At 33.0% G+C, this 10,267-nt stretch overlaps 1 long non-coding RNA gene across 1 annotated transcript; it reads right to left on the reverse strand.

The window, feature by feature from the left end:
• Positions 1 to 765: 765 nt before the first annotated feature.
• On the reverse strand, positions 766 to 3,584 carry LOC145062978 (uncharacterized). The gene is made up of 2 exons (XR_013687796.1): positions 3,511 to 3,584; positions 766 to 1,006 (listed from the first exon to the last, which is right to left on the reverse strand). It is a non-coding gene; the product is annotated as an uncharacterized LOC145062978 (long non-coding RNA).
• Between the last annotated feature and the right edge of the window lie 6,683 nt (positions 3,585 to 10,267).

Consider the following 10,267-nt stretch of genomic DNA (forward strand, 5'->3'; position numbering starts at 1 on the left):
CAAGGATCAAAAATGGCCTCTCCTTCCTCACAAACGCTATAGCTCTCTTAGAGTTTCTCTCTAGGGTCTGGTAGCCGCAACTGAAGGCTATAAGAGCCTTTAAATAGGTCTCAAACCCGAGAAATTAGGGTTTCACTTAACAGCATGGACTCGCCGAGTCCACGAGTCGACTCGTCGAGTCCGGTCACTAATCCGGATAAGAACTCGCGATCCTACTTTGCGAGTCTAAGCATCAACTCGTCGAGTTCCTCCCCAAAACTCAAAATAAATGAATAATATGATATACCTGGGAATCCGGATGTTACACTACGTATTAATACAAACATATAAACAAAAATGATGTTAAATTGCTCTCAATTATATGTGATAAAAAAATGAAAGAAGAAAGAAATAAAAGATGTTATATATAATGTTTTCACTGTCTTTTTTTTTTTTTTTGCTAAAACACACCTTCCACGACTGCAATTGCACATTAATCAAAGAGCTTTTAGCTCAGCTGTATCAGGTGGTGTCCTCCTTCTTTAAGGTCGAGGGTTCAAGTCACGTGGTGGACAAATGTGGAATTAGCTGTTAATTTAGGAGTATATTATAATATATGTATTTGCAAGTTAAAAAAACAATTTCATTTTAATCAAATGTATTAAAATCATTTAGTTATTTATTTATTTTTTTTTTACAAAAAACACAAATTTATATGTATATATTAATAACCTTAAACATAATTGTTAGATCACGCACAATCGTTTCAAGCACCTTGAAAAGAAATCAAGAACAATAAAAAAGAATAAATATATTACCACAATTTAAGGTTCCATGGCATCGATCTGTGGGCATCACCTTATTTTTTCCCTCATTCACTCTTTTATTCTATATAGGATTCCGTCAAATAACAATACAATGTCTTTAAAAAAAAACATGGTGATAGGATTGACGACAGCGGCGAGACTAGGAGGCAAACTCTGGCCCTCTTTTTTTTTTCGGACGCATGAGGATTAGAGCGGATCACCTGTAAGATTTGGAATGAGATAGAATAGAGTGAGTTGTTGAGGCTTTTTAAAAGAGAAGAAAGTTAGGTCAAAGTAATTATCATAATTCTATGAGAGTATTTGTGGAAGTTATTTTGTCTATAAATGAAATTACCATATTACCCTTATTTATTTATTTAATTATTTATTTTATTATTTTGATATCATACATCCACACAATAGATAGTTAGAATATTTGAATCTACCTCTCTCTCTCTCTTTCTATATATATATATATATATATATATATATATATATATATATATATATATATATATATATATATATATATATATATATATATATATATATATATATATATATATATATATATATATAGACAATAATACATAAAGGATGTTCTCGCATAAGGTAGTTCACCATTTTGATGAAGACATATAGACATTTTATCTTGTTTTTGCAAATAACGTTATATCACCCTTTTTTGATCATTTTTTTATTGAAACCATCAAAATTAGAACTTGAGATGTTGATACAAAAAAATTGTCCTTGCCATATGAACCATAATATATCTACAATAAATATTATAATTTTGATAGAGTTAATCCTATTCATATATTTTATGAATGGGTGAAGTTGCCACATCATGTGAGTTAAGGTAGAGGAAACATATCCATCCCATTCTTTTATTTCCTTTTGAAGAGTCTATTCATCGTTTTTTGTATTGTATGTAAATTGAAAATTATTGAAATATACAAATATTGAAAGATAAACCTGAAAATAATTGGAATCCAATGTGTTGTCTTCTTGGAATGTAATCAAAATAGCAAAATTATTTATATCGACAAAATAACAATATAAATTATTTAATATAGATAAATCTTTATAGATGATCTTTGTGGCTTTTAAGAACATTAAGTTTACTCTCTAATTTTTTTTTTGGTTTCCAATGATGGTTCTCATGGTTTATTTATTTCATAGATAGTCTTTATGGTTAAAAGTGTCTATTTTTGTGAGTTAAATCAAAACATATGCAAGTCATATGAGGGAAAAAATCATCTTTTACAAACCAATGGTCTATTCATGAAGTTTTAAATAAAAACTTCATAAATGGTTCATATGATTTCCTTAAATATCGAGTTTAGTCCCTAATTTTTTTGGTCTTATAGAAAATCTATGCTACGTCAATTTATATCGTGGTTGGTTCCTCATCTATATAAAAAGCTTTTGTTACCCTTTTTATTTTATTTTTCATTTTCCTTTATTAAAACGACTTTTAAAAAGAAATAAAAAAAAAAGAACAAAATCACATCTACCCACATATCCCTTTGTTTCATCAGTAACCAAGTGTCTCACATGAACCAGGACCAACTTTTCCATCGTCTTATCCACCCATCTCTCTCTCTCTCTCTCTCTCTCTCTCCATGAATAACCACCATTTTAGATCGTATCCACTAGGTCGGACCACATTTGTTGCTAGAAATGTCCAACCCAAAGCCCGTTAGGGTTTTCTAAAGAGAAACAAAAGAGACAAAGACGCCATCATCTTCATCATTTACCAACGTCGTCATCGTCTTTATCATTTATGTCGAAACAGAAAGAAGTGACCAATACATAGATTACCAATTTACTAATAACAATATGCAGTCAACTATCCATACACAATCTATCATCTATGCGCCAAGAACACTGGTGGTTGTCGATGCCAACAAAATTAATAACCCTAAATCTTTTACATTAAAATAGTGTATAGTGGTAAATTGGTCGAATCCGCGGAGATTAGTTCAATTTTATAACTCTATGAAAAATCTCTTTGTAAAAATACTTGTAATTGACAATAAAAGTAAAAATGGGGCTTTTGATATAAACAAAGATTTAAATGGACAATTTCAACAAAAACAAGAGTTTGATATAAAATCAATAAGAGAAAGATGGTTGACTTAAGGTTCCCTCATTTTGACTTTTGATGAACATATCATTAGAATCCAATGGTGCAATACTTGTTTTAAATCCTTAATTTGGCTATAGTAATCCAAGAAACTTGAGATTACCTAGACGTTTCTTAGTTGTTAAAATGGTTAGAGAAGCTCATAACAATTTCCTTAGTCAAAGTCACAATTTCGATTAAGCATGTAGTTAGTGAAAGTCAACTAGCATTAAGAACCAAAAAGTCACCAAATCCAAGAGGAGTCAAATTCTTTCACTTCCATGTTTGAGAAATGTTTTTATGATTGTGTAAAGTAAAACTAACACAAAAATCACTTGTTACTTGCTAATTTGAAGATCCTTTACTTAATCAAGAAATTAGCAAAATAATCACCACAAGCACATTTAAACTCATGAATAAAAACATACAAGTAGTAATAAGATGTTAAAGCACAAAACATTCTTATAAAGATTTAAGAACAAGTTCGTGGAGTCTTCAACATTTAACAAACATTCAAAGGATTTCACCAAAGTCAACCAAGATTAGTTTAGCCTAGCATGGATAAACTCAAGAAAATAAAATAAGAAAAGATTGTACCAAACATTTAACAAGAGTTAGAGATGAAAAAATGATGTTCTTCAAGTGTTCTTGGCCTTCAAAATCTCTAGAGAAAGTGCTCCAAAATAGGATGTGTAGAAGTGTAGAAAAGTGGCACACCAACCTTCCCTATATAGCTCAAAATAAGAATTCCTAGAAATGCCCCTGCAGGGCCTTGTGCGACCCGCGTGCTGTTGCGCGGGTAGCCCACATGCTGAATTGGGTTCTTTTATGATTTTAGCTTCCAATGACTTAGCCCACTGGCCCAGAACGAATCCACTAAGCTTGTAGCCCAATATTTTTCATGTTTTCTTCAAATTAAGCCCAATTTGGCTTCTCCAAATGAACCATGGCTCCCGTAATTACCCGATCAATAATCTACGGACACTTAAAAATTCTCCCGTGTCTTCCAAATTTAAAGTTTTTTTTTCCTCCAAGCCTTCAATTAATAAGCAAGCCCACTCAATGCATCAACTCCACTATTCATCAAGCTCGTATCCTTGTTGTCCTCCAAATCTAATTGCTTATACGTCCCGAACATTCCCGCTCCGCTAGTCTCCTTGAAATCTATAATAAAGCTCACGAAACTAGAAAATACCCGAAATAGTCATAAAATAACAAAAAGGAAAATATGCATGGAAATTAACTAAATTATGAATGAAATATGCTAAAATAAACTATAAAAGGAAGTTAATAAAATGAAACTATCAAACACATGAACAATCAAGATGTTATCCATTAGCTACTTTTTCATTCCTTTATGTATTTTATATTAATGGTATGTCCGTGTTAGGTATAGTCAATTGTATTGTAGTACCTTGTATTATTTCGTCTTAAGTTAGAGCCCATTCCTCTAATAATGATTGGACATGTCACAGTTTGTTTGCTTATCAAAGGCACTTTGTATCATCTTGTAAGCCACATACTTTTTATTGATATGAAATATATCATATCTCCATCTCCATTTTTATCATACTTTACTCTTGTTCATATTGATATTGTTTACATTGATGTTATTTGCTTGTTCTATATTTCGTTTGTCATGATTTTAGGACCTTCACTTGATCCTAACAAGTTACCCTAATGTGGTCATCATCTTCATCGATGGAGGTTCAAACCTGCTAGAGGTTTGCTAGAGTCTCGTAATTAGAAAGATGAAGAAGATCGTTATAAAATCTTAGAATCGTAGAGGCAGAACCCAAAAAAGCATCAGATGATCAGAGTTCAAAACAAACCATCATTGCAACCTCAAATCTACAATTAAAAAATAAAACAAAAAATACTACCCCTGCCCCACCCCACCCCATGCATCCCTATCTCTTTTATAATGCTCGTCTTTAAGAGACCACACTAGTCAACATCGCCACCACCAGAACTCTGGTGCCACCAAAACTCCATCGTTAGAGAACTTGCCACTCAAACATCTCTCTCCCTCTTTCACTTCAGTTTTTATGGTGACACTTTCATTTCTTTCATGAGAGAGTTCTTAAAAAGTTATGTCTATGATTTACTTTTTATAGTTCCATCATTGTGGTGATTGCTGACTACCTAATAATATACACTACATTTGAGTTTATGAGCTTATTTATTTGGTTAAATTTACACTTTTATAAATGATATTTTTCAATAAGTATATATTGAGGATAGTTTTGCCATTTAATAAAAAAAGAACATAATTACATTTATTAAAATATAGGCATCCCCTTAAGAACATAGGGATATGTTGTAAGCATCCCCTAAAGAATGGTCTATTGGAATTCAGTTATGTAATGGCAACCATGGAATGAAATCTTGGATTTCAATATTGACATTTTTGGCTCTGAAATGTTTATTGTTTGTGATAATGGTCCCATTTTGATTTTTTTTAATGTTTTCTTTTTGTTACAAGTAAAAGTAGTGTTTATTGTTATTAACATGGATTATTTTTGTAAATTTTGTCCCTTATTTCACATGGAATTATTTTGATTTCAATGCTCGTACATGATTGCTACTGATATAATGACTACCTGCAACTATTCTTTTGATTTCAATATTCATACATGTTTCCTACTGTTTCAATATCCACACATGTTTTGTTACTGATGTAATGACTACATGCAACTGTTTACTACAAGATGATCAAAATGTTGAAGGATTGAAAATTCCAACAGGACATGTGGTAGCAAATACTATAAGACTCTTAATTTTAGGGTGCCAAGGTTATTGGTTTTGATTGGGTTATCCGGATAAAACATTGGTCAACTAAGAAACTCTTCTGGTGTAACAGTTATTGTACTTGCTCAAAATCAGATATCATTATGTGCATTCGCTCATGAATTTGACTGAGTAGCACATGTAGTCATTTTTATAATATATTTTAGGTGATTTTTTAAAAATCGTTATATTTATGGATTAAATTAATTGAAAATATGAGTAATGAATTAATAATTAATCAGAATTAATTTGAGAATTAATTATGGGTTAATTAGAATTAATTAGGAGTGCAAGGGCTGAGCTGCAATTATTCAACAGTTGAACAAAACAGAGGTTTTAGAACCTTCCATCATGTGGACGGTTTTAGGGAGCCCTATTAGGGTTTCTGGAAGCCTCATTTAGATAATTAAGAAACTAGATAATTACTGTATTTGAAATATTATTATTATATGTTCAAATTTAGGGTTTCTAAGCTTTTATACCAGCTATATAAGGCCATCACTTGTAAGAGAAACCCTAGCCGAAATTTTGCATCCCCTCTCCTCTCTCCTATTGTCTTCTGGTTTCTAGGGTTTGGGTGTGAGCCGTTAGAGGCATCATACTTTTAGTGCTTGCTTTCTAAAGACTAAAGGAAGGATTCAAAGGATTGTTTGTTATAACAATTTTAAGGTATGTAACCCTACTTTGTAGATTTTGATTTACGTAAGGTTGGGGTCCTTGTTGTTCATTGTATGTTGCTTTCAGTGTGAGAAGACATAGATCCTTATACATTGCATGTACCCTTACTTGTTAAGAGCTTTTTTTTCCACATGTACATGAATGTAATAATCTATGAACTCCATCAGTGGTATCAGAGCTTTCGTCTTACAATTTATTACACATGAGTTGAATAATTTTTTTTAAGAGGATGTGTCGCACACTTTTGTTTTTTCGATTTTCATGCCCTTATCTACCTCATCCGAATGTAGGTTTAATTTTTAGTGATTATCTGTGTTGAAACTATTAAAATCCAAATTTTATATTCAAAAGATATGCCACACCTGCGGCCAGTGGTGGAAACGTCGAGCTGTGCGACGTTAGGATGTTGGATTTAGATGCAGGTATATAGAACAATATACAAACAAATATAACACAAACATTCCTTTTATTTATTATTAATAATAAGGGGTTATATTGTTTGATATACAAGCACACTTCCTAACATATACTAAATAAATAAGACTTCTTCAACCGTTTGTTGACTTCCTTCAACACTTCATTGCTGCTGATACTTATTTCCCTGAGAATACAAGATTTTTGAAAACGTTAACGTAATGTTGTTTAATTTACATGTTTTTATAGTTTTATATTGTTTGAATAGTTTTATTATTTGCTTTTTAAAGGTTTCTATTATTTATATCTTATTTTCCTAGGAACAACTACTCTTTTAGTACTTATCCTATAACTTTTCTCTTACATATACTTTTATCCCTTTTTCTTATGCTTTCATACTATGACTACTTTCAAGGCATTCCCATTTAGATAGTTTAATTAATTAAGGTTGGCGAACAATGTTACAATGAGTTCCCATAATCGAGCTATCTGACTTGATATTTCCGTGCCACGATGCTTCATCAGACAACGAAAAAGACTATAAAGTTATACCTGTTAGGGTTTTAGCTAGCAACCATAGGTAGGAGTGTCAATCCCATATAAATCTATACAAACCTTTAACTCTTACTTAAGATCTACAATTATAGGCTCAGGGTTAGCTGAAATTAATCGGCTAGAGGATGAATAATAAGACTCAATTAACAGTTTTTTTTATAAACGTTTATAGTATAATTACTTATCGTTATTATTCTTTCCTTTAGTTTTTCCTGTAGTGTGATTTCCATACATAATTACACACACACACACACACACACACATATATATATATATATATATATATATATATATATATATATATATATATATATACAGATACTTGTGCATCGCACATGGGCCTCGTGGCTCCATCCAGGAGTCGCCACGTATCACTCTCTCGCTGGGCCACGTCAATGCACGCCGTGCATGGCGCGCGTACACATAAATGATTTTGGAAAAAGCATATTTCCTGCATATAAGCTCTCATCTTTACCTTATTTATACCTATGTGATGATCTCGATGAGTGCTACAACTTATCTTTAGGTTGTTTTGGCTATTTTTGACTCTCACCATTTGTCTAACGGAGGTATATTTAAATAATTTTATAAAAACCATATCGTCCTCATGCGGGCTCCGTTTTCAGCTTTCTTTGTCCTAAAGTTCTTATCTCGGGGAGTACTACGATTCTCCTTTTGGTGACACTAGCCAAAAATCGACCGATCTCTTAATACCATTCTAACGTTAATAATTTTAATTATGCGGTTGATTTTATTTTTTACAAAAATCATAACTCCTCCAATTGAAATTGGATTTTTACGAAACTTATATTCCTGGAATCACGTCATGGTGTACATTCCAAATATGTTAACCGATTTAGATGACGACGCGACTTTTTGGAGACTCATTTTCGAGCCTATTAGTTGATTTAGCCTTATATGTAAGAGCATCCTCAATCATAATTATTTATAAATTGAGATATTACATTAATACTCTATTTCATTTATTTATCTATGCTATTTTCTAACAGTGATCAATGACGAAGTTTTTCTCAATTGTCACATTCTCCCCCTATTTAAGGAATTTCATCTGTAAATTTAGCTTGTAGTCGGCATTCCTTCGAATAAATGAGGGTGCTTGCTCTTCATTTGATATTCTCATTCCCAAGTGTACTATGGTCCTCATTTAGAATTCTATCGTACCTTTACTATGGGGATGCGACTTTGCTTGAGCCTTTTTCACTTCAGGATCCATAATCTCTATCGGTTCCTCGACGAAGTTCAACTTGGTATTGAATTGAATATGTTCAAGAGGAATGATAAGTGCATCATCATAGAGAAACTTCTTGAGATTTGACACATGGAAGATGTCGTGCATGCTGCTGAGTTCTTGGGGATACTTGAGCTGGTAGGCTACTGGACCGATCTTTGAAAGTATTTCAAAAGGTCCTATGTACCTTGGATTTAGCTTACCCGCTTCCGAAACCTTATGAATCCTTTCCAAGGAGATACTCATTTGATGACTTTGAGCAGTCTTCAAATGCTCTTTTATTTGCACAATCTTCTCAATGGTCTCATGAATGATTTTTGGGCCTGTTAACAAGGTATCTCCTATTAATCCCTTTGTTATTTACGTATCTCCTACTTCTGCCCAACATATTAGTGATCGGCACTTCCGATCATAGTGGCCTTGAAATGGTGCAACCTTGATGCTGGTGTGATAACTATTATTGTATGATAAATCGATCAAGGGTAGATAAGTGTCCCATGAATTTCCAAAAGCTATCACAAATGCTCCGATCATATCCTCCAACATATGGATTGTTCTTTCACTTTGACTGTCAATCTAAGGATGAAAGGTTGTGCTCATGCCTAGACGAGTACCAAGAGATTTTTGTAGGCTTCACCAGAATCGTAAGGTGAATCTACTATCTCTATCTTAGATAATGGATAACGACACCCCGTGTAATCTAATTATCTCTTGGAGGTATGTCCTGGTCAGCTTCTCCATTTCATCCGTCTTTTTGATTGGTAGGAAGTGGGCGGACTTGGTCAGTCTATCGATTACTAACTATTTGCCCTAAAAAATGTACTTCTCTAATCCAAAATTCACACTTCGAGAATTTGGTGTACAACTTTTCTTTTCTTAATAATTCAAGAATCATTAGTAGATGCTGATCATGCTCTTCTTTGGTTCGTGAGTATATTAGAATATCGTCAATAAATACAATCATAAATTTATCTAAGTAGGATTTGCATATCGAGTTCATGATATCCTTGAAAATTGCTAGGGCATTGGTCAAAACAAATGGCATGACCAAGAATTCATAACGACCGTACCATGTATGGAACGTAGTTTTTGAAATGTCCTCTTCCATGACTCGGAGTTGATGGTATCCCGATCTTAGGTCGATATTGGAAATATAACTTGATCCTTGAAGTTGGTCGAAAAGATCGTCAATTTAAGGGAGTGGATACCGATTCTTGATGGTCAATTTATTCAACTTAAGATAGTCGATGCACATCCGAAAATATCTATCACTCTTCTTGGCAAACAATACAGGCGCTCCCTAAGGTGAAAACCATGATCTGATGAAGCCTTTGTCAAGAATTTCCTGTAGTTGGCTAAAGAGCTCCGGCATATCTAAAGGTGCCAAGCTATAAGGAGACTTTGCTACTGGTTCTACTCTTGGAATTAGATCAATCAGAAATTCGACTTGACGTGTAGGTGGTAATCCTGGTTAATCCTCAGGGAATACATCAGGGTAGTCACACACCTAAGGTACTTCCTTTATCTCTTTCTTCTTGTATCTTTTATCAACTATGTGGGCTAGAAAGGCATAGTAATTCTTTGTAGGTATTTCCTGGTCTTCATATAGGAAATGATCCTAAGGTTCTTACTAGGCTTATCTCTATACATGATTAATGATTTTCCGTT

Source organism: Lactuca serriola, chromosome 7 (assembly GCF_051521515.1).
Source record: "Lactuca serriola cultivar US96UC23 chromosome 7, Lser_US96UC23_V15, whole genome shotgun sequence".
NCBI classification, from domain to species: Eukaryota; Viridiplantae; Streptophyta; class Magnoliopsida; order Asterales; family Asteraceae; genus Lactuca; species Lactuca serriola.